Below are 20,616 nucleotides of genomic sequence, written 5' to 3' on the forward strand. Positions count from 1 at the left end.
AAACTGCCTTTCCCTGGTGCTGGCTGTAACCAATTATTATTTTAGAGAGACAGTTAACAATTGCTTGATCATCACCTGGTGGTCGTCTGACAGTCCTGCTTTGGGGTTGCAGGGGGCCCTCTCCTGCCCTGCTCAGACCTGACCATACCTACCATAACAGCCACTGTACTACACCCTGGGTGACAAAGTAATCCCATCTCAGAAAAACAAAAAGCCCCCAGTATTACCTAAATGGAACCAGCCAGTATATAATCGGAGACTGGTGTTTTTCACTTAGTGTAATTCCCAATATCCAGTTAAGTTGTTGCACGAATCAATAGTTAATTCACTTTTATTGCCTAGGGGTGCTTCCAGTCATATGATAAGTGCACATTTACTTTTGTAAGAACCTGTTATATTTTGTTCTAGAGTGGTCCTGCCATTGTATATGCCTGCCAGCAGTGTCTGAGTGATCCATTTTCTCTGCATCCAGTATTTGGTGTTATCATTCTTTTCTTTCTTTCTCTTTCTCTATTTCTTTCTTTCTTTTTTCTTCTTTCTTTCTCTCTCTTTCCTTTTCTCTCTCTCTGTCTCTCTCTTTCTTTCTTGCTTTTTTTTTTTTTTAAGAGTTGAAGTTTTATTTTGGACACACACAATAAAAGCAATTGCATTGTGTTGTAGCTGGAGGCATGGGCAAGGGGGTCCCCAGGCAGTAAACTCCCCACTGGTGGGCTGAGGGCTAGGGCTGAGCCTCAGGTGGGTCTCCTTTTCCCTGTGCTAATCCTTCACAGGAGCCTCCCTCTTGGGCTCTGGGAGCCTCAGGAGGGGCAGGCTGGGAGGGTCTGCCTCAGCTCTGTTCACTTGGGCAGGATGTCAGAGGACTTGGACACCAGCTTCCCATCGTGGGTCTCCATTTTCTTCACAACTGCAGCCCTGATGGTGCTGGTTTGGCTGAAGGAGCTGGAGCCCATGCTAGAGCCAAAGCTGGAACCCAGGCCATAGCTGAGGCCAGGGCTTGTGAGGCCCCACAGGCTGAGCTCCGACCACCTGCATAGTGGCTGATGGTCTTCATATGGATACTCATGTTCTGCCTCCCAGACTCAAGCTGGCTCTCCTTGCCCTCCAGCAGCTTCCTGTAGGTGACAGTCTTGTCCAGGGCCAGCTTGACATTCATCAGCTCCTGGTACTCAGGCAGCTGATACCGTGTCCTGCTTGGCTTGCTGCAGGATGGCCTCTGGCTTGGACAGCTTGGTTTTGGCATCTTTAATGGCCAGCTACCCATGCTGCTCAGCACCTGTGCTGGCAGGGAAGCCCTCTGGCCTTTAAGACTCTCAATCTCAGCCTGGAGTTGGCTGATATTTCAGTTTATCATGGATATCTCAGTCTTTGTGTGTTGCAGGTCATCCCTTTGCTTCCCAGCCAGCCTCTGTAGCTCCTCATACTTGATCTGGTACACACCCTCAGCCTCAGCCTGGCTGCGGTTGGTGATCTCCTCATACTGCACCTTGACCTCAGCAATGATGCTGTCCATGTCCAGGGAGCAGCTGTTGTCTATGAACAGCACCACAGATGTGTCAGAGATCTGGGACTGCAGCTACTGGATCTCCTCTTCATACAGCAGCTGAGGAAGCTGATCTCATCAGTCAGCCCTTCTGAGTGAGATTCTAGCTCTTCTTTGTTCACATAAGCTTCATCTGCATCACTCTTCATGAGGACAAATTCATTCTCCATCTCTGTAGGCTTATTGATCTCATCCTCATACTTGTTCTTGAAGTCCTCTACCAGCCTTTGCATATTGCCAAGCTCCGCCTCCAATTTCAGCTTCTCTGGGCCCAGAGTCTCTAGCTCTGGAACATGTTGTCCACGTTGCCCTGAGCCATCTTCTGCTGCTGCAGGAGGCTCCACTTGGTCTCCAGCATCTTGTTCTGCTGCTCCAGAAACCTTACCTTGTCTATGAAGGAGGCAAACTTGTCGTTGAAGGTCTTGATCTGCTCCTTCTCCTGGGTGCACATGGCCTGGACGTTGGGGTCCACCTCCAGGTTAAGGGGGCTCAGCAGGCTCTGGTTGACCATTATGGCAGTGATGCCTCCCATGCCACTGGCCCCACCATAGCCTCCACCCAGGCCATCCTGGAAGCTGCTGCTGCCCACTCAGGAGAAGCTCAAGGAGCTGATGCAGGCACTGGGCCCACTCATGTAGGAGTGGCTGCTGAAGGCTTGGGCACCTGGCCCGAAATGGAGACCTTGTAGGACTTCTGGGTCACCCTGATGGACATGGGGGAGGCAGGAGTGGAGGTAGGTGGGCTCAATCAGGTGGAGATTCCAGAAGGAATGAAGAAGCTGTTTCTTGTTATTATTTTCTACTTTAACCATATAAGACTGTGGTTTTAATTGAAATATCTCTTTAATAACATCACACAGATGGCAAATAATGTGTTTATTCTTTGCCCATGTCTTCTCATTATTGAGCTGTAATTTTTATAATTAATAATATTTCATTGGGTAAATGTATTTGCATACTAATACATGTCTTAATTGTCTTTGTATATTCTAAATATAATTTCTTTATCATACATACAGCTTGTAAATATTTTCTCCCATTCTGTATGGTTTTATTTTATTTTTTTTTTAAGATGGAGTCTCACTCTTTTGCCCATGCTGGAGTGCAGAGATGCAGTCTCAGCTCACTTCAACCTCCGCCTCCCATGTTCAAGCAATTCTCCTGCCTCAGCCTCCTGAGTAGCTGGGATTACAGGCACACACCACCACATCCAGCTAATTTTTGTATTTTTGGTAGAGATGGAGTTTCACCATGTTGACCAGACTGTTCTCAAACTCCTGACCTCAAGTGATCTACTTGCCTTGGTCTCTCAAAATGCTGGGATTACAGGCATGAGCCACCACACCCTGCCCTGAATGTTGCTTTTTCACCTGATAGTGTCATTTTGAAACAGAGAACATTTTTAATTTCGATGATGCCCAATTTATCTTTCTTCCCTTTGGTTGTTTGTGCTTTTGTTGTCATATCTAAAATGCCATCGCCTAATCCAAGGCTGCAAAGAGTTTTGCCCATGTTTTCTTCTAAGAGTTGAATAGTTTTAGCTTTTATATTTAAGTCTTTGATCTATTTTGAGTTAATTTTTGCACACGATGTGAAGCAAGTGCTATGGCTTGAACGTGCCCCCCAAAGTTCTTGCACTGGAAGCTTGATTACCAGTGCAGCAGTGCTGGGAAGTGAGAGGTGTTTGGGTCATGAGGGCTCTGCCCTTATGAAGAGATTAATGCTGTTATCTCAGGAGTGGATTTTCTATAAAAGGACATGCTCAATCCCCCTTTGTCTCTCTCTTGCCTTTCTGCCATGTTGAGATGCAACAAGAAGGTGCTCACAAGATGTCAGCACCTTGATCTTGGACTTCCCAGCCTCCAGAACTGTGAGGAAATAAATTCTTGTTCATTATAAGTTACACAGTCTCCAGTATTCTGTTACTGCAGCACAAAATGGACAAAGACAGTAGGGATCCAACTTCATTCTTGTGTGGTGGCTATTCAGTCTTCCCAACACCATTTATTGAAGAGCCAGTCTCTCCCCATTAAATGGTCTAGGCATCTTTGTTGAAAATAGTAGGAAAGTTTTTAAATGAAACTGGCTGCTGTGTGGAACAGGCTGCTGTGTGAGGTATGAGGGACCTGTTTGGAGGCATGTTAGGTTAAACAGCATCACTCAGGGGCATGGAGAGGTGATTATGATCATGAGAGATGAGTGGAGGTTTTACTTCATCTCAAAAAGGCTTTCTAATTCTGAGGTGCTGTGTTTTTGGGGGATGGTGGTAGGGACGCATGTCTATATGTGAGTCAAGTTGAATAAGGGGGTCAGATTGCCTTTCTCTCTCATTTCAGGCAGACCAGCTTTGTTTGTGCTTGTTTTATTTACTGGAGATCAGTGGAGAAATTTGTTTGAAAAAAAGGTTTTACTACTACAAGTCATTTGAAACCCATACATTTCAAGTTGTACTTTGATAAATGAGAAAAGTATCCCTGAGGGCATCGGAGTCTAGTGCATGACCATGCACAAGGCCCACGTGGCAGAACCCAGCTCCCTTGACAGATGCTCTTTCCACTGGGAGTCTGGGTGCTGGGGACCAGGGACCAAGCCACAGACTCCACCATGGTTCCCTCTGGTTTTTGTCCTGTGAGAACTGCCCTGCGGGGTCCAGAGCTGAGGGAGATGGAGGCGGCCCTCCTCTCTTCCTCCTGGGCACTGCTCCTGCCCTGGCTGGGCCTGTTCTCTATCCCCAGTTCTAGCTCACTAAGGGATTTTCACTGAAGCCAGGGATGCCTTTTAGCTTGATGGCTAGGTTCCTGCCTCCGACAGTCTTTGGACTTCACGCCAGCTGAGCTCTCTTCTAGTGAGATATAAATCATGGAGTGCATGTTGGGGAAGAGGGGAGAAGGGATTTTTCTTAGATGGAATATCACTCTGTTGCCCAGGCTGGAGAACAGTGGTGTGATCACAATTCACTGTAGCTTCAAACTCCTGGCTCAAAAGATCCTCCAGCATCAGCCTCCTGAGTATCTGAGACTATAGGCCCATGCCACTATGCCTGGCTTATTTTATTTTTTTTGTAGAGATAGGGTCTTACTATATTGCCCAGGGTGGCCTTGAACTCCTCAGGTCAAGTGATCCTCCTGCCTGAGCCTCCGAAAGTGCTGGGGTTGCAGGCCTGAGCCACTGCACCTGGCCTAGTAATTCTTTATAAAGAGTCTTTATAGTTTGAAGCTTTAACTCTTTGAAATGTCTGGGTAGGCAGAGGGAGGAAAGGCAAATTTAGCATTGCCACTAGCTTGGAACTCCAGAACAGATGTCACAGCTGGGACAAGTCAGCAGCACCCTGTGTGAGGCCCTCATGGAGCTGGAGGGCATGAGAAGGCATGCTCAGTTAGGGGGAGCTGCTGGGTACCCCAGCCCAGGTCCATGTATTGCCATAGGTGGGAGATTCATATTTCAAGGATCCAGGTCTTGTGATGTTCCAAGAGAAGCCCAGACTTTTATGTGAAATGTTCCAAATTTTAAAATAATGGCAACAAATCAAACATTTTGAAGAGTACTATTTAAAAGGCACACAGAACCCACCTGCTGAGGCTGGCCAGGTCCTCAGATCTTCTGGAGAGCCACTGGCCAGGGATTCCAGGATGTGGGTGACAAGTGGCTTGATGGGAACTGCTCTCTCTCCCTTCTCTTCATCAGGCCATGTCTATGCAGGGCTAAGAAGGGAGTCAGGCTCTTCCTTTAAAATATTCCCTCTCTAAACCTTCTTGTGACTTGAGTGTTAAGTAAGGTTGATGACAACTGCCAGGCTTCTTGAGGTCATTGTGGAACCAAGTGGAGGAGAGGCAAGCTGTGCCCCCTGTTCTTCCTTCCCTTCCTGATGTTGGCTGTCATGGTAACAAGGAAGAGTGAGGTTGTGGGAAGAGGACATCTTGGTCTATCACTTAAGCTTTTACCTCCATTTGTACTCTTCCTGCGGTGGTGGGACTCCAAAGCTCGTTTGTTTTGCCATAGTGGTAGTGGTGTGGCGGCAGTGGTGGTGGTGATGAAGGTAAGTGTTCTCTTTCCGGTTCCATAAGGGGGCGCAGTTTTAAGGGCAAGAATTTCCCAGCATCATGCCCCCCTCCCATCTGTCTCCCTCTGGGAGATTTGATGGTTTATGTTTGAATTTCACGGACATGGGAAGAAACTAAAAGTCATTCACCCCAGTGGAAGTTTTTTTTTTTTTTTTTTGAGATGGAGTTTTGTTCTTGTTACCCAGGCTGCAGTGCAATGGTGCAATCTCAGCTCACCACAACCTCAGCCTCCTGGGTTCAGGCAATTCTCCTGCCTCAGCCTCCTGAGTAGCTGGGACTACAGGCACGCGCCACCACGCCCAGCCCCCCAGTGAAAGTTTAAAGGAACTCCTTTCATTGGCCAGTGTAACTTGGGGAGGTGGGAATTTTTCCCAGGATAAATTCCCCTGCTCCTTCACCCACGCCAGATTTCCAGCTTTCTGGAATCCCCTCCCACACGGTGAGAGCTCCCTTTCACCTCTGGGATTTTCCCATTCCACACTCTTTGTGGAAGTCTTTCTCTTCTTCTCCTTTCCTTCTCTTTTCTCTACCTAAATAAAATCATCTTCTCAACACTTCTCGATATTTACTTTCACCAGCAGATGGAACACCTGCAGTGGTCACATCACTTATTCTTTAGGAGGTTGGAGGCCAAGAGCCCACAGCATTCTCTCGGGGGGAGCTGTGCCCCACCAACACCCAAGAGAAAAAACACGGTTACAGTGAGAGCCCCAGTGTGGAGCTCTGTGTCCCTTTTCTTTTTGAGTTTGCCTGTAGGAGGGTGCAGCTAGGCCGTCTCTGGCTGATGATACTGGAAAGAGTCTGTGGGTTTCTTCTACTCCCTCTTCATTGACAGAGGTGTGGGAGCTGATAAGTATGCCTCTGTCTCTGCACATCCGGTCCCGCTCTGCATTTTGGTATCTGCTGTTGATCCACCTGACTATTTCTATGGGTGGTGGCGTCGGTGGTAGGATGTTGGCTGTCCTACACTGTACTCTTTCCATGGAGGGTTTACTTCTGCAAGCCTAGGAGAGGGTCAGGATGATACTGCGTGACCCTTTGAAGAACACAGTAGGGATTCTAGGGTTGTTTGTGGAATGGATGAATGAATACCGGTGTTCATGTTCGAAACATGTCATTGCTGTTATTGCTGCATGTTGACAAGGCAACCAAGTCTCCTGAACCACATCATCTGTCTGGGGGAGGGGTGGTGGGTAAGACGGTGTCCCCCTATGCTCTCTGCTGACTAGGTCATATATGATTACTGCAATTAGAGGGGACCTTGTCATGGTTACACCATCAGCGACAGAGGGAGAATGACAATCTCACATAGGTCCATCGGAGGATGAATGGAAGAGCCAATCCTACAGGACTTGCTTTTCCCAGAGTGAGTCCTACACTACTGCACTGGCAGGCAGCATGGTATACCCCAAAGACCATTAGACCAAGAGCCAGGTTCCCCAGAGGCAAGTCATCCTGATTAATCTGAGTAAACTTTGGACAAGGCAGATAACCCCTAGGATCCCAAAGATTCAGTAAGCTAAACACGAATATATCCCTGTGCACCACACAGCAGTACATAAATATACCATTGCCCCAGCAGGGATTAATGACTTAATGACATCAAGTAAAGGTGTAGATGAAGGGCAGGGTCACAGCTCCTACCAGGAGCATCAAATGTATCCCTCTGTCTTAAAGGTATAGGCGAGATGTAAAATCTTGTTCTGGAATGTGCCCAAGGACCCAGCACAATACTATGAATCCATTTCTTGGAAACACCAGTGATAGATAGATGGTGTAAGCCAGATGCCTTTGCAAGGTTTGAGAACTATTTTGGATTGTGAATGGTGATATGGCAAATTTACCTAAGTAGTATTAAGGGCAGGGAAAAGAACTCCACTCCACAGAAAAGGATTCTAACTCCTACAGTGAGAATAATTCTAACCCCTACATAGTATAGCTCCCTACAGAGACACCTCATAGGGTACTGTCCTCTCCTGTGGCCATGCATTCCTTACTTGGTACTCTAAGATGGCTAGAGATCATGGAGGAGCTTATAGTGATGAGCTGGCATGTGGCAGGTTTGGGGAAAACCTCTATTTAATGATTCTCCAGAGTCTTAAATTACCCCTCCTCTCTTCCTTCTCCCACTTCACCTTGGTGCACCTGAGACTAACATCTGTTAATGTATGATCCCTAGAGTGAGGAGGAGAGTTAAGAGGAGTGAATATATATTTCCTCCCTCCTTCCCCTTCCCTCCACTCACTCCTTTCCTTCCTCCTTTCCTTTTATTTCCTTTTCTTTTTTCTTTCCTTTGTTTCTTTCATTCATTCTTTCTTTTTCCTCTTTCTTTCTTCTTTCTCTTTCTTTCCTTTTTTCTCTCTCCTCCTCTCCTCCCCTCACTTCCCCTCCCATTTCCTCCCCTCCTCTCCTCTCCCCTGCCCTTTCTTTTTCTTTCTTTCTCTCCCTACATTGCCCAGGCTAGAGTGCGGGAACTTAGATTCAAAGACACAATTATAGTACACTGAAGCCTTGAACTGCTGGCCTCAAGTAATCCTCCCACCTCAGCCTCCTGAGTAGGCCACCGTGCCCAGTTATTGATTTCTATTATCATTCCATTATGGTGAGAAAATATACACTGTGTGATTTCAATTTTAATTTTGTTTAGATTTGTTTTATGGCTCTGGATACAGTCTACCTTGATAAATGTTTTGTGGGAATTTGAAAAGATAATGTGTGCTGTCTGATGTCACTGGGGGAATGTTCTGCAAATCTCAATTAGAATCTTTTCATTGGCAGTGTTTTTGTGTTCTTCTAAATTCTTGCTGATTTTCTGCCTAGTTGTTCTATTAGTTGTTGAGAGAGAGAGTGTTGAAGTTTCCAAGTATAATATGATTTTTCTCTTTTTCCTTTTGGTTCTATCAGTTTTTTCTTTACATATTTTGCAGCTCTGTTATTTGGTGCATGTACATTTAAGATTGCTATTTCTTCCTGGTAGATTGACTCTTATTATGTAATGTCCCTTTATGTCTCTGATAACCTTTTTGCTCTACTTTATCTGAAATTAATATAGCCACTCCTGCTTTGTTTTGACTGATGTTTACATGGTAACTCAGTATATATATTTTTTCATTTGATTACGTTTTACTTATATTCTTATATTTGAAGTTAATTTTATATGAATAGCATACAGTTGGGTCATGATTTTTAATCTACTCTGCCAGTTTCTGTTTTTTAATAGGTCTATTTAGACTATTTACATTTAATGTAAGTATTGATATAGTAAAGCTAAGTCTGCCATTTTATTTACCTAACTGCTTGTTTGTGTGTTTATCTCTTTGTTTTTTGTTACTCTGTTTTATCTTCCTTGTTTTTCTGTGGATTGCTTGAAAATATTTTATAATTCCATTTTGAGTTATAGTATTTTTTAAGAGTATTTCTTTGTATCAATTTTTTAGTGGTTGCTCTAGGTGTTACATTCTGTACAGGTAACTCAGCAAAGTTTAGTTGAGTTGATTTTTTATCAGATTGAATAAAGTGTAGAAACTTCATCTCCCTTTAGGTCCCTTTACCCCATCATATTTTTAACATAAGTCTCTTAGTTTCTTTCTATATATTGAGAAGTATATTAGACAGTGTTATAATTTTTTGCATCAACCATCATAGTTTAGAAAACTTGAGAAGCTAAATGTAGCATACATTCATCTATATTTTTTCTCTTTTTGTCTTTTCTTCCTTTCTGCTGTTAGAAGTTTCTTTCTATAATCATTTCCTTTCCATCTGAAGAAATTTCTTTATTTATTCTTTTAGGGTAGTTCTGCTGGCAATAAATCCTGTTTGTTTTCCTTTATTTGACAATATGTTGATTTCCCCTGCATTCCTAAAGGATATTTGTGCTAGATGTAGAATCAGGGGTTGACAGGTCTTTTCTTTCATTACTTGAAAAAAATCTGTCACCTCCTCTGATCTCTGTTGTTTCTGATGAGAAACATATTGTCATTTGAATTGTTTTCCTTTTTTAGGTAAAATGTCATTTTATTGTTTTCAAGGTTTCTTTCTTTAGTTTTAGAAGTGTGATTACAATATGTCTTCACATGGATTCTTTTGGGTTTGAGGTTTGGAATTTGCTCAGCTAGTCTAATCTGTAGCTTTATATCCTTTGCCAAATTTGTCATTTTTCAACCATTGTTTCTTTGAATACTTTTTAAGCCCCATACTCTTTCTCCTCTTTTTCTTTGTCTTTGATCATGCAAATTCTGGACCTTTTAAAAATAATCCCACAGATCCCTGAAGCTCTTTCCCCTTACCTTAGTATGTATTCTTTTTCTTGCTCAGATTGAATACCTTTTATTTTTTCATATTCGAGTCCATTGATTCTTTTCTCTATTCTCTTCTTTCTGCTCTTTAGTCATATTGCTAAAATATTTATTTTGTTTATTGTATTTTTTTCAATTCTAAGATTTCTATTTGGTTCTTTTAAATACTCTTTTTTACTGAGACTTTTTAATTCTTTCATTTGTTTCAAGTATTTTCATAACTGCTCACTGAAGCTCTTCTATTTTAGCAAGTGTTCTGTGACATTGTGTTGGCAGAGGGGAAGAGGGCATTGCCTTCTTAATGCCAGATGGGAGTGGAAGTCCAGGTTACCCACTTGGCAGCATTGACAGCTACACTGGGAAAGGGTTCCTTGTTACTGCTAGATGGAGGTCAGAGTCTAAGATTTCCACATAACTTTCACCAACACTACTGAGGGGGAGGGGCATGCTTTATGATTACCAGGCATGAATGAAATTCCAGGATATCATTTGACTTTGTTCAACACCAACCTGGCTAGCACGGGATGGGTAGGGTACTTGTTGCAGCCAGGAGAGGGCGCAAGTCTAGATTCTCCTCTCAACCTTTGCTAACAAGTGTGGGGCTGGAGTCACATTTTTTTCATGGCATTTGGCTGGGGGTGCTTAGTTTATAGACAAAAGTTTTCTGCCTTGTTAGGCTGACCTTTTCCTGGTCCTTTGGTTAGGGAGATCAAGCTTTTCTTGGGGCCTTTTTTTTGGTCTGTGCCTGTTGGTATTTCTAGGTTGCTGGCTTCTCTGGCACCCAGTTTGAGACATAAGAAGCCAAAAAGAAGCCAGCAGCAGTGGCTCACACCTGTAATCCCAGCAATTTGAGTGGCCAAAGGGGGCTGATCACTTGAGGTCAGGAGTTCGAGACCAGTCTGGCCAACGTAGGGAAACCCCATCTCTACTATAGATACAAAAATTAGTTGGGCATGGTGGCAGGCACCTGTAATCCCAGCTACTAGGAAGGCTGAGGTAGGAGAATCACTTGAATTCAGGAGGTGGAGGTTGCAGTGAGCTGAGATCGCATCACTGCTGTGTTCCAGCCTGGGCAATGGATTGAGTGAGACTCTGTCTGAAAAAAAAAAAAGAAGCCACTTAGAGAACTTATGACCATGTTATTAATTTCTTATGTCCTGAGATTCTTATTCACTTTGTCTTCTTCTTTACATATTTTAGAGTCTTTCATCCTTCATATATAATGTTCAGTGTTTTCACAGCATGTAGAAGAAGGAATAGAGAGAAATTTATCTACTCCATCTTGTCCATAACCAGCAGTTCAAGAAAGTAATTTTATTTTGCCATTAAATTTTGAGTATCTAGAGGCCATTGCTGTTCACAAACTTTATTCAACAGAGGGAGTGTTTACCCTGAAAGCTGCATTTATATAAAAAATAAGGTACCAACAAATTAGGAAGAAAATTGCAAACTGAGAATATGTGATAACTTCATGTACACTCTTTTTCTCTTTTATTTGTTCACTATTATCCCTAAAAGTTATGAGAATAGGACACTAATAAAGTTCTGACAATCCTTGGAATTGTAAGAGAATATAAGACATCCCTCTCTCTTTAATTTTAAGAAAGCATGGCATACTGCTCAGCAATAAAAAGAGATGACTTGGGTGGCTCTCCACGGAATCATTCTGGGTGAAAAAAATCTCTGAAGGTTATATGTTGCATGATTCCATTTACATAGCATTATTGAAGTGACAAATTTATGGAGATGGAGAACAGACTGGTAGTTGCCCATTTAGAAAAGAGAATAGGGAGAGGGATGGCTGTGGCTGTAAAAGAAATAGCATGAGGATTCCTTGTGCTGTGCTATCTGTGGTGGTGGTCATACAAATATACACACAATAAAACTGCATAGACACACACACACACACACATACACCTACACATGCACCCCACTGGCATGCATGTAAAAGTGGTGAAATATCAATAGATGAATGGATTGTACCAATGGCAGTTTTGTGATTGGGGCCAGACACTGCCCAGAGACATCACTGACTCTTCCCCTGCTGGTGATATTGTACTATAGTCCTGCAAGTTTTCACCATTGGAGAAACTGGGCAAAGGGTGTATGGGAGTCTCTAGTATTTCTTTTAACTGTATGTGTCAGTCTATGATGAATTCAAAATAAAACAGTTTTAAAAAGCAAAGCAAAGCATTTTGCTATTTTGTACTTTTTTCCCCTGCAGACTGCCCCACACACTTCCTTGGTGCAAACAAAGAGGAAATGGATAGTCTAATGTGGCTTCTGCTTATAGTCTCTTGTGTGCACAAAGAACCCATTTTCCCAGTTGTATAAGAGTCAGTTGTTCTTTTCCCTATGAGCTATTGTTTGGGCTTTGAGTAGTGAAGTGTGATGTAGTCCTATTCTGGAGTTACAATTGGGAGACCCTGACTTATGTAGGCACAATTGCTTTCCAGTGGTGTCCTTAATACCCTCTGAATAATCCAGGTTGTTTCCTCTGCACAGTCCTGAGGCTGCCTCCATGGAGACTGGCTCTGTACAAAGATGCTAAAGAACAGACACTCCCCAGAGACCTCTGGGGCCCTTCCCCTATTGAGGGAGAGCAGAAGAGATATGAGTCTTTTGTGGAGGATGACATCACATGCAGACTTTGGCCTCAAATCTTTGTGCCAAGTACAGAAGGAATACCATGAACTAGAAAGCTTTTGTGAGTATAAGGAGGAGAAAAAAAATTAAGCCAGATTTGCAATTTGCTTTATGTTTTTTCAAGTGTGTTCCCATCTCTAAAGGTAAATTACAGGACCCACCCATTGGGGCAGGTAGATGAGGTGAACCTGCATTAGTGAACTGTAGCATGTGACTTTCATAGGGAATGGTTTTCTTTGTAGAAACTGAGGTACAAAAAATGGATGCAGTTATGGGAACTTTGATATGAGATGCAAAATATCTGGGTAGAAAGCAGATAAATTGCCCTGATTTATGTATTTTACTGTGAAGTGGACATAATTACTAGGTAAAATGCACAGAATTTCTCAATTTTCATATATGAAATGTCTCACACTCAAATGTCAGTAAGGGCCAGAAGAAAACATGAATATAAGGAGTTAAATGCAAATATGAGGAGTTAGTGGATAAATAATAACATAAAGTATGGGGCATCATCAATAAACTAGAGATCTTGGATTCAATATGAATGTTTTCCAATTCAGTTTTAAAACATGGTGATGGCTGGATAATCATGTCTGACCACAAATGGTTAGCAGCTGCTTCAGTATAAGTTGTGTTTGGCTTTTCTATATTATGAACCCAGAAATTAAGCTTTTCTGTATATAACAAAAGCACAGATATCAATGGCTTAAATAAGATTAGGTCATCTGGTTCTTGTTAGGATGTAGAAAGACACGAACACTTTTCTCCCATGGTGATGACAAGAATGAACCATATAAAAATCATATGTCTCATGGGGCTTTCAAAGATGGGAAGATATAAGGAAGCTCTGATGAACTGAATTTCAGAGGGCGCACCCTCTGTAGGTGAGCAGGGACCCTGGAGCTCTCTGAGGCAAGTGCCTAAATGAGTCCAGGCAGGAAAAGAAGCAGCTGCCTACAGGCAGGAGGCTTTTCAGGGCTAAGAGGGAGTATTGTGCATCAGGGGCCACATGTGGGTCTGGAGGAATTCCAAATACAAAAATCCATCTCTCTGCCCAACAATTCTCTTCCTTCCCTAGAATTTTGCTGGGAAAGTGGCATTAGAGAAGGGGTTGGTAGCAGGGAGAATACAGACACACCCTTACAAATCTGTGAGGCTTGGGTTCTGGTGCCCTGCAGAGGGTGAACCTAAAGGTGAATCCAAACCATCTGAAACAATAACTACTCCCCAGCTTCCAAACACGAAGAAACAATAAGAGTGCTTTAATTACAGCAATGCAAGAGGCTGGGGTTTGGCTATCAGAGTTTCTTACATTAGATGTAAAGTGGTATGATATGAATTCAAGGTAGAGATTGCCAGACTGGATAAAAAAGCAAGACCTGGGCCGGGCGTTGTGGCTGACGCCTGTAATCCCAGCACTTTGGGAGGCTGAGGCAGGTGGATCATGAGGTCAAGAGATCGAGACCATCCTGGTTAACATGGTGAAACCCCGTCTCTACTAAAAATACAAAAAATTAGCTGGGCACAGTGGCGCGTGCCTGTAATCCCAGCTACTCAGGAGGCTGAGGCAGAATTGCCTGAACCCAGGAGGCGGAGGTTGCGGTGAGCTGAGATCACACCATTGCACTCCAGCCTGGGTAACAAGAGTGAAACTCTGTCTCAAAAAAAAAAAAAAAAATCTATATCTACTCATATAGTATTTACAAAGATACACATTAAATATGACACAGATACATTGAAAGTAAATGAACAGTAAAGGAAAAACATGGTTATGTCCAGACTCAATGTGAGAAGGAACTCACAAAGGTGTGACTGATTTTGGCATTGGGAAGTGTGACTCCCGATCGGCATTGGGAGGCATGGGCCATTGGCACTGGGATGCATGGACCATTGGCACAGGGAGGTATGGCTTGTTGGTACTGGGAAGCATGGACCATTGCTGGGAATGCTGGCTCACTGCACTGGGAGATGTGGACCATTGACTGAGAGGTGCAGCTCATTGCCATGGGAGTGTGGACCATTGCAGTGGGAGGCAGGCAAGAACCATTACACTTGGAAGTGCAGCTCATTGCCCTGGGAGGTGTGGCTTATTGGCACTGCTAGGTAAGGACCATTGCACTAGGAAACATGGACCATTGCACTGAGGTGCAGTTCATTGCCTTGGGAGGTGTGGACAACTGCACTGGGAGGTGTGGGTCATCACAGGCCTGTTGCCCTGGGAGGTATGGACCACTGCACTGGGAGATGTGGGTCATCACAGGACCATTGCCCTGGGAGGTGCAGTTCATTGCCCTGGGAGACATGAATTATTGAACTGAGATGTGTGGACCACTGCATGGGAGGTGTGGGCTACTGGGAGCCATGTGGCATTTGAGGTATCATAGCAGAATGGGTGTGGGAAAGAGAATTCTGGGCTCAGAGAGTCTTCTGCTCTTTCTTGCTTCCTCCTCTGGAATTGGCTGCCTGGTCGTCTCCAAAGGAAGCTGAGAAATGTCTGCAGCAGGCAGGCTGTGTGGGGACCTCTGGACCACAAAGGCCTTCTGTGATTACATAGGCCTGGTGGGGTGTTCAGCTCCATGGAGAGAACATGGCTGTGGTCTTTACCAGCCCTCCATTCCTCCTCCCCTCATAGACCTGTGAGAGAAAACGGATGTGTTCCTTCATTTTAGATAGAAGGGCTTTGAGGACTGGAGAATGCCTAGGGAGAAACAGGTCATCAAAATATACTATTGTTTCAAGATGTAATTGTAAAAAAAATTTGGGCACCGAATATGAATTCAGGAATCCTTGGTCCCTGTGCCAAGGCAGCCAAACCCCTGCACAATGTGGGAGCAACTCCTGGGGTTGGTGGGAGGCCTGGCTGATGCATGATGGGTCTGAAAAAGCCTCTCAGGCTTTGCCAGGTGTGTGTCAGGCACTGATGGCAGCATTTGAACCACCCTAGGTTGGCTTAGAGCACCCTCTAGTGGGGGCAGGTCTAAAGAGCAAAATGTGAGCGTCCTTGCCTCAGAGGGGCAGAGATGATGCTGAACATGCACACCACATCAAAGGACAAACATGCTTAAGGGACTTGTATTTAGCAATTATTGTGATTAGTCTGTTCTCACGCTGCTATAAGGACATACCCGAGACTGGGTAATTTGTAAAGGAGTTTCAGTAGAGTCACAATTCCACATGGCTGGGGAGCCCTCAGAATCATGGTGGAAAGCAAAGGGACACGTCTTACATGGCTGTGCAGGGGAACTACCTTTTATAAAACCATCAGCTTTCATGAAACTTATTCACTATCACGAGAATAGCACGGGAAAAACCTGCCCCCATGGTCAATTACCTCTCACCAGGTCCCTCCCACAACATGTGGGGTTTATGGGAGCTACAATTCAAGATGAGATTCCGGTGGGGATACAGTCAAACCATATGGGTCATCATCTTAAATTATTAATATATTGAAATTTATTTATGTCTGCTCTAAAACAGGCTAGTCGCTTAGCTATTTCATAGGGGTTTTGAGGAATTACCATCATAACTTATGGGAGAGTGTTTCAGTAAATGGTTACATAATTATGAGGAATTTTAGTGTTTTCATTAGAAATAGTGCATGGAATTTGTAGCATAATTTATTAAGACGCTCAAGTGTATGCATGGTCATTGATTAATCTAGGGCCACTTCTCTTTTAGAGAAGTTGGTAACCATTTTTTATTGCTGTCAATAGAGATTGGGTTCAAGGTAAGCTTCCCTCCTTGGAGGGCCTTTTGGTGATAGGATGGTCAGGTGAGGAAGGGCCGTGCTCCTGCGCCTCCGAATTCTGAATTACATTTATTGGGCCATGCAGTCTGGTTAGTGCCTGAGTTTATGTAAGGGAAATGAATTCCATTTCTACATGCTAAGTTCTTATCAGAGCAGAAAAATGAACTCACACTATGCTGACAGGTAAATGTCACCCACATGAACAAGCCACCATCTTCAATATGGCATGAAGGGGACAGAGCATGTTAAGATGAAGCAGGCTGGTGCAGACCTCTGGGGTCTACCACAGGCACTAAAACTCAGTGAGGCTGTGGCAAGAGGGATGGAGGGTATGTGGGAGGTGACCCCACCTGGAACCTCTCCTGACCTGCCCCAGTTCTTCCCAAGCCTCTCCTTGGGAAGAATTGGGGCAAGTCAGGAGAGATTCCAGGCAGAGTCAGAGGCAGCTGGACTGGGGCAGGGAAAGCTGCCCTTGCCCTCCCTGTGAGTCTCAGGGTCAGGGTCACTGCCTGCTTTGCTGCTTCCAGATGAGATGGAGTAGCAGGGATTGCGTTTATCCTTCCCCCTGACATAATTAACACAGGACAAAATAGATGGGGGAAAAAACAACAAAGCCAAAGAGCTGCCATCAGACAGCACAGAGCTGTGGTCCCTGAGGGGGCAGACAAATGAGAGGAGTGTTAGGATTTCCCTGGAGGGGGTGGCCTGGACACTTTCCAAGTTGTGGCACATGGATGTGGCTGTGGCATGGTGGGGTCCCTTCTGGGAAAGCACCCTGTCAGTGAACAGCAACATTATTTTCTGATTTTTCTGGTACCATGCATTGTTTTCTCCCATTGTCCAAAAAAGGAGACAGGAATGCAGTGTGCCACGGTCTTCTTGCGGCACCGCTCAGTCCCATACCGAACCTTGCTTTGTGTTTTCATTGCTGGCTGAGTCAGTGAGTGTGCTGTGGTGTACCTCCAGCATTGTACCTCCTCAAATCTTTTCAGCACCCTCTTCACAGTTTGAAAACACTCCACGGTGTACATCCTGCCTCCTAATGAACCTCCAAATGTTCCATTTCACAGCTGTCCTTACTTTTGAGGTACAAATATATCATTTAGTCCAGTGATCATAGACACTCACTCGAGGCTTTCGTTCTGAGCAATTCCCATCACTGGGGCAGATTGTGGTGGAGTGTCAGGAGTGGGGGCTGGCAGCCGTGCAGTGGTGTCCTGATTCAGCAGCCTCCAAATGGGGCCAAAGCAGCGGCCCCTCACTCCATTAGTTCTATGGTGTGGCATTGGGGGTCTCTTTGTCCAGCATTCAATGATTTGGTATGCTATCTTTTTGTTTTTTAATCAACTTTTCATTATCTCTACTCACAAGTTTTTATAATATTAATATTTATCAGTTTAATGTTACACACATGATAAAAACAGATGATAAAAAGTATCATATTAACAATAAGAACATTATTTGGTATAACCGAATTACTGAATATGCAGCCTCTTGCAGTAATAACTTAGTGGACCCAACTCTACCATCTCAATGGACCAATTTTATGATTCTCGTAAAACATTTTGAGTTGGATATAGTTTCCTGTTGCTTCTTTCTGTGATCCAAGACTTAAGAATGAATCCCTGGGAACCAGCAATTGGAACCAGACCTCCCAGGATCAAAGAGGACAGGAGTGGGAGAAAGGACACGGGACATGACCCCCACAGTCTCCAGCAATGCACCGTATGTCTGACTTCAGAGCATCCAGGCACTCAGGTCAAGTGCACAGCCATGTCTCTATCCTGTCACCTCAAGTGCCCACAACTGTGACAGTTAACAGGATATGGGAGAAAGGAGGCATATCATGGAGAGACGAATCAGTCCCAATAATTACACAGACATTTCTGAAATTTCAATAATGAGGGCTAACTTCTAAAATACAAGTGTATCGACAGAGCCATAGAGCTAGCTATTAACTGAAATGCATGTACAACACAGTGAAGGAGCTCCTGTGCTTGCAAAACCACATACGTCTCATTTATCTCTTATTTTAAAATAATTCATTCCCTTGCGGGGTATGCAAGTGAGCAGTGGAGAAAGTGGTGCATCTGCAATGCTGACTGGGGCTAAGGATTTCAATGCTTCCAAGCTTCGATTGTGCAAATTCTAGTTGTGGTTGAGGATCGTCTCCAACAGTTTTTTGAGTTATTCCTTAAACTCTTCCTTTTTCTGCTATGTTTTCATGAATAATTCTAGAATCTATATTTATATCTAGGCCAAGGCTTCTTTCCTGTAGAAGTGTTGTAGAGTTGCAAGTTTTATTTATTTATTTAGAGATAGAGTTTTGCTCTTTCACCCAGGCTAGAGTGAAGTGGTGTGATCTTGGCTCACTGCAACCTCTGCCCCCTGTGTTCAAGTGATTTTCCTGCCTCAGGCTCCCAAGTAGCTGGGATTATAGGTGCCTGCCACCATACCCAGCTAATTTTTGTATTTTTAGTGGAGATGGATGTTTCACCATGTTGGCCAGGCTGATCTCAAACTCCTGACTTCAGGCAATCCACCCACCTTGGCTGGGATTACAAGCATGAGCCACTGCACCCAGCCAAGTTGGGAGTTTCAAAGATCTGATTATACTGTTTAAAAACAATAGCCTTGGGAGTCCAGCTGTCAGCTTTGAAGGTCCATTTTCACAATCTGATGGGGTCTGCTAGCAACTGTTAGTGCCTGACCCAGAAGTGGTCTGTGGTACCTCAGCTTGGAGGAAGAAGTAAAGGCACATGCAGTCTGGGAGTGAGGAACCACGTAGGTAGGTTTGTGTGTACTGGTTTGGGTTTGTATGTACTGGTTTTGGGTTTGCGTGTACTGGTTTGGGTTTGCGTGTACTGGTTTGGGTTTGCGTGTACTGGTTTGGGTTTGCGTGTACTGGTTTGGGTTTGCGTGTACTGGTTTGGGATTTCGTGTACTGGTTTGGGTTTGCGTGTACTGGTTTGCGTTTGCGTGTACTGGTTTGCGTTTGCGTGTACTGGTTTGGGTTTGTGTGTACTGGTTTGGGTTTGTACGTACTGGTTTGGGTTTGCATGTACTGGTTTAGGTTTGCGTGTACTGGTTTGGGTTTGCGTGTACTCGTTTGGGTTTGCATGTACTGGTTTGTGTTTGCGTGTACTGGTTTGCGTTTGCGTGTACTGGTTTGGGTTTGCGTGTACTGGTTTGGGTTTGTACGTACTGGTTTTGGTTTGCGTGTACTGGTTTGGGTTTGCGTGTACTGGTTTGGGCTTGTGTGTACTGGTTTGGGTTTGTGTGTACTGGTTTGGGTTTGTGTGTACTGGTTTGTGTTTTTGTGTACTGGTTTGGGTTTGTGTGTACTGGTTTGCATTTGTGTGTACTAGTTTGCATTTGTGTCTACTGGTTTGAGTTTGCGTGTACTGGTTGGGTTTGCGTGTACTGGTTTGGGTTTGCGTGTACTGGTTTGGGTTTGCGAGTACTGGTTGGGTTTGTGTGTACTGGTTTGGGTTTGCGTGTACTGGTTTGGGTTTGCATACCGTGTCCCCAGGCAATTCTAATCCAGACTGCATTTTCTTCAGTGTCTCTGAAACTGTCACATTTTTAAGTGCTCACTGAAGAACTTTCTTATATGAATTTTTAAGTTGTTTCATATTAAAAAGGTCAACATCTTCACCTGGTCCTTTACTGATCTGGAAAACATCCTAAACTTTCTTGTGCTGACAAAATTGAGTGTAAACTGTTTCTCAAAGGGCTGTGTCATAGCGACTTGCATGCTTCTCCTCACACAGCAGAACCAAGTGCTGCTGTGTGAGGAGATTCCTTTCTCTGCTGGAAATTTAGTCTGCAGTTGATTTTCAGGCAAAAACTTCCAAGCTTTTAGGGTTGTCATTTCCATCATGGGTCTCTCCTCTCTTTTTCTTTCTTCTTTTTCTCCTTTTCTTTCTTCTTTTTCTCCTTTCTTTCTTCTTTTTCTCTTTTTTCCTTTTCTCCTTCCTTCCCTTCCCTCCCTCCCTTCCTTTTCTGTCTCCTTCCTTCCTTTTTCTTTCTTTCTTCCTTTCTCCTTTCTTTTCCTTCCTTCCTTCTTCCTTCCTTTTCTCTCTCCTTTCTTTTCTTTCTTTCTTTGTTCCCCTTCCTTCCTTTTATCCTTCTTTCCCTCCTTCCCTTCTTCCCTCCCTCCCTCCTTCCCTTCCTTCCTTCTTCTCTTTCTTTTTTTCTCTCTTCCTTCTTTCTTTCCCTCTCTCCCTCCCTCCCTCCCTCCCTTCCTTCCTTCCTTCCTTCCTTCCTTTTGTGACAGGGTCTTGTTCTGTGGCTCAGGCTGGAGTGCAGTGGTAAGATCTTG

The 20,616-nt window shown here is 44.1% G+C and overlaps 2 pseudogenes; both read right to left on the bottom strand.

Moving 5' to 3' along the window:
* Positions 1-836: 836 nt before the first annotated feature.
* On the bottom strand, positions 837-2,254 carry LOC105707719 (keratin, type II cytoskeletal 8-like; annotated as a pseudogene).
* A 16,054-nt stretch (positions 2,255-18,308) lies between these two features.
* LOC135276328 (centromere protein N-like) lies at positions 18,309-20,172 on the bottom strand (annotated as a pseudogene).
* Positions 20,173-20,616: the final 444 nt, after the last annotated feature.

This window comes from Aotus nancymaae, unplaced genomic scaffold (assembly GCF_030222135.1).
Source record: "Aotus nancymaae isolate 86718 unplaced genomic scaffold, 86718_ANA_hifiasm-v0.15.2.pri h1tg000022l_1, whole genome shotgun sequence".
Classification (NCBI taxonomy): Eukaryota; Metazoa; Chordata; class Mammalia; order Primates; family Aotidae; genus Aotus; species Aotus nancymaae.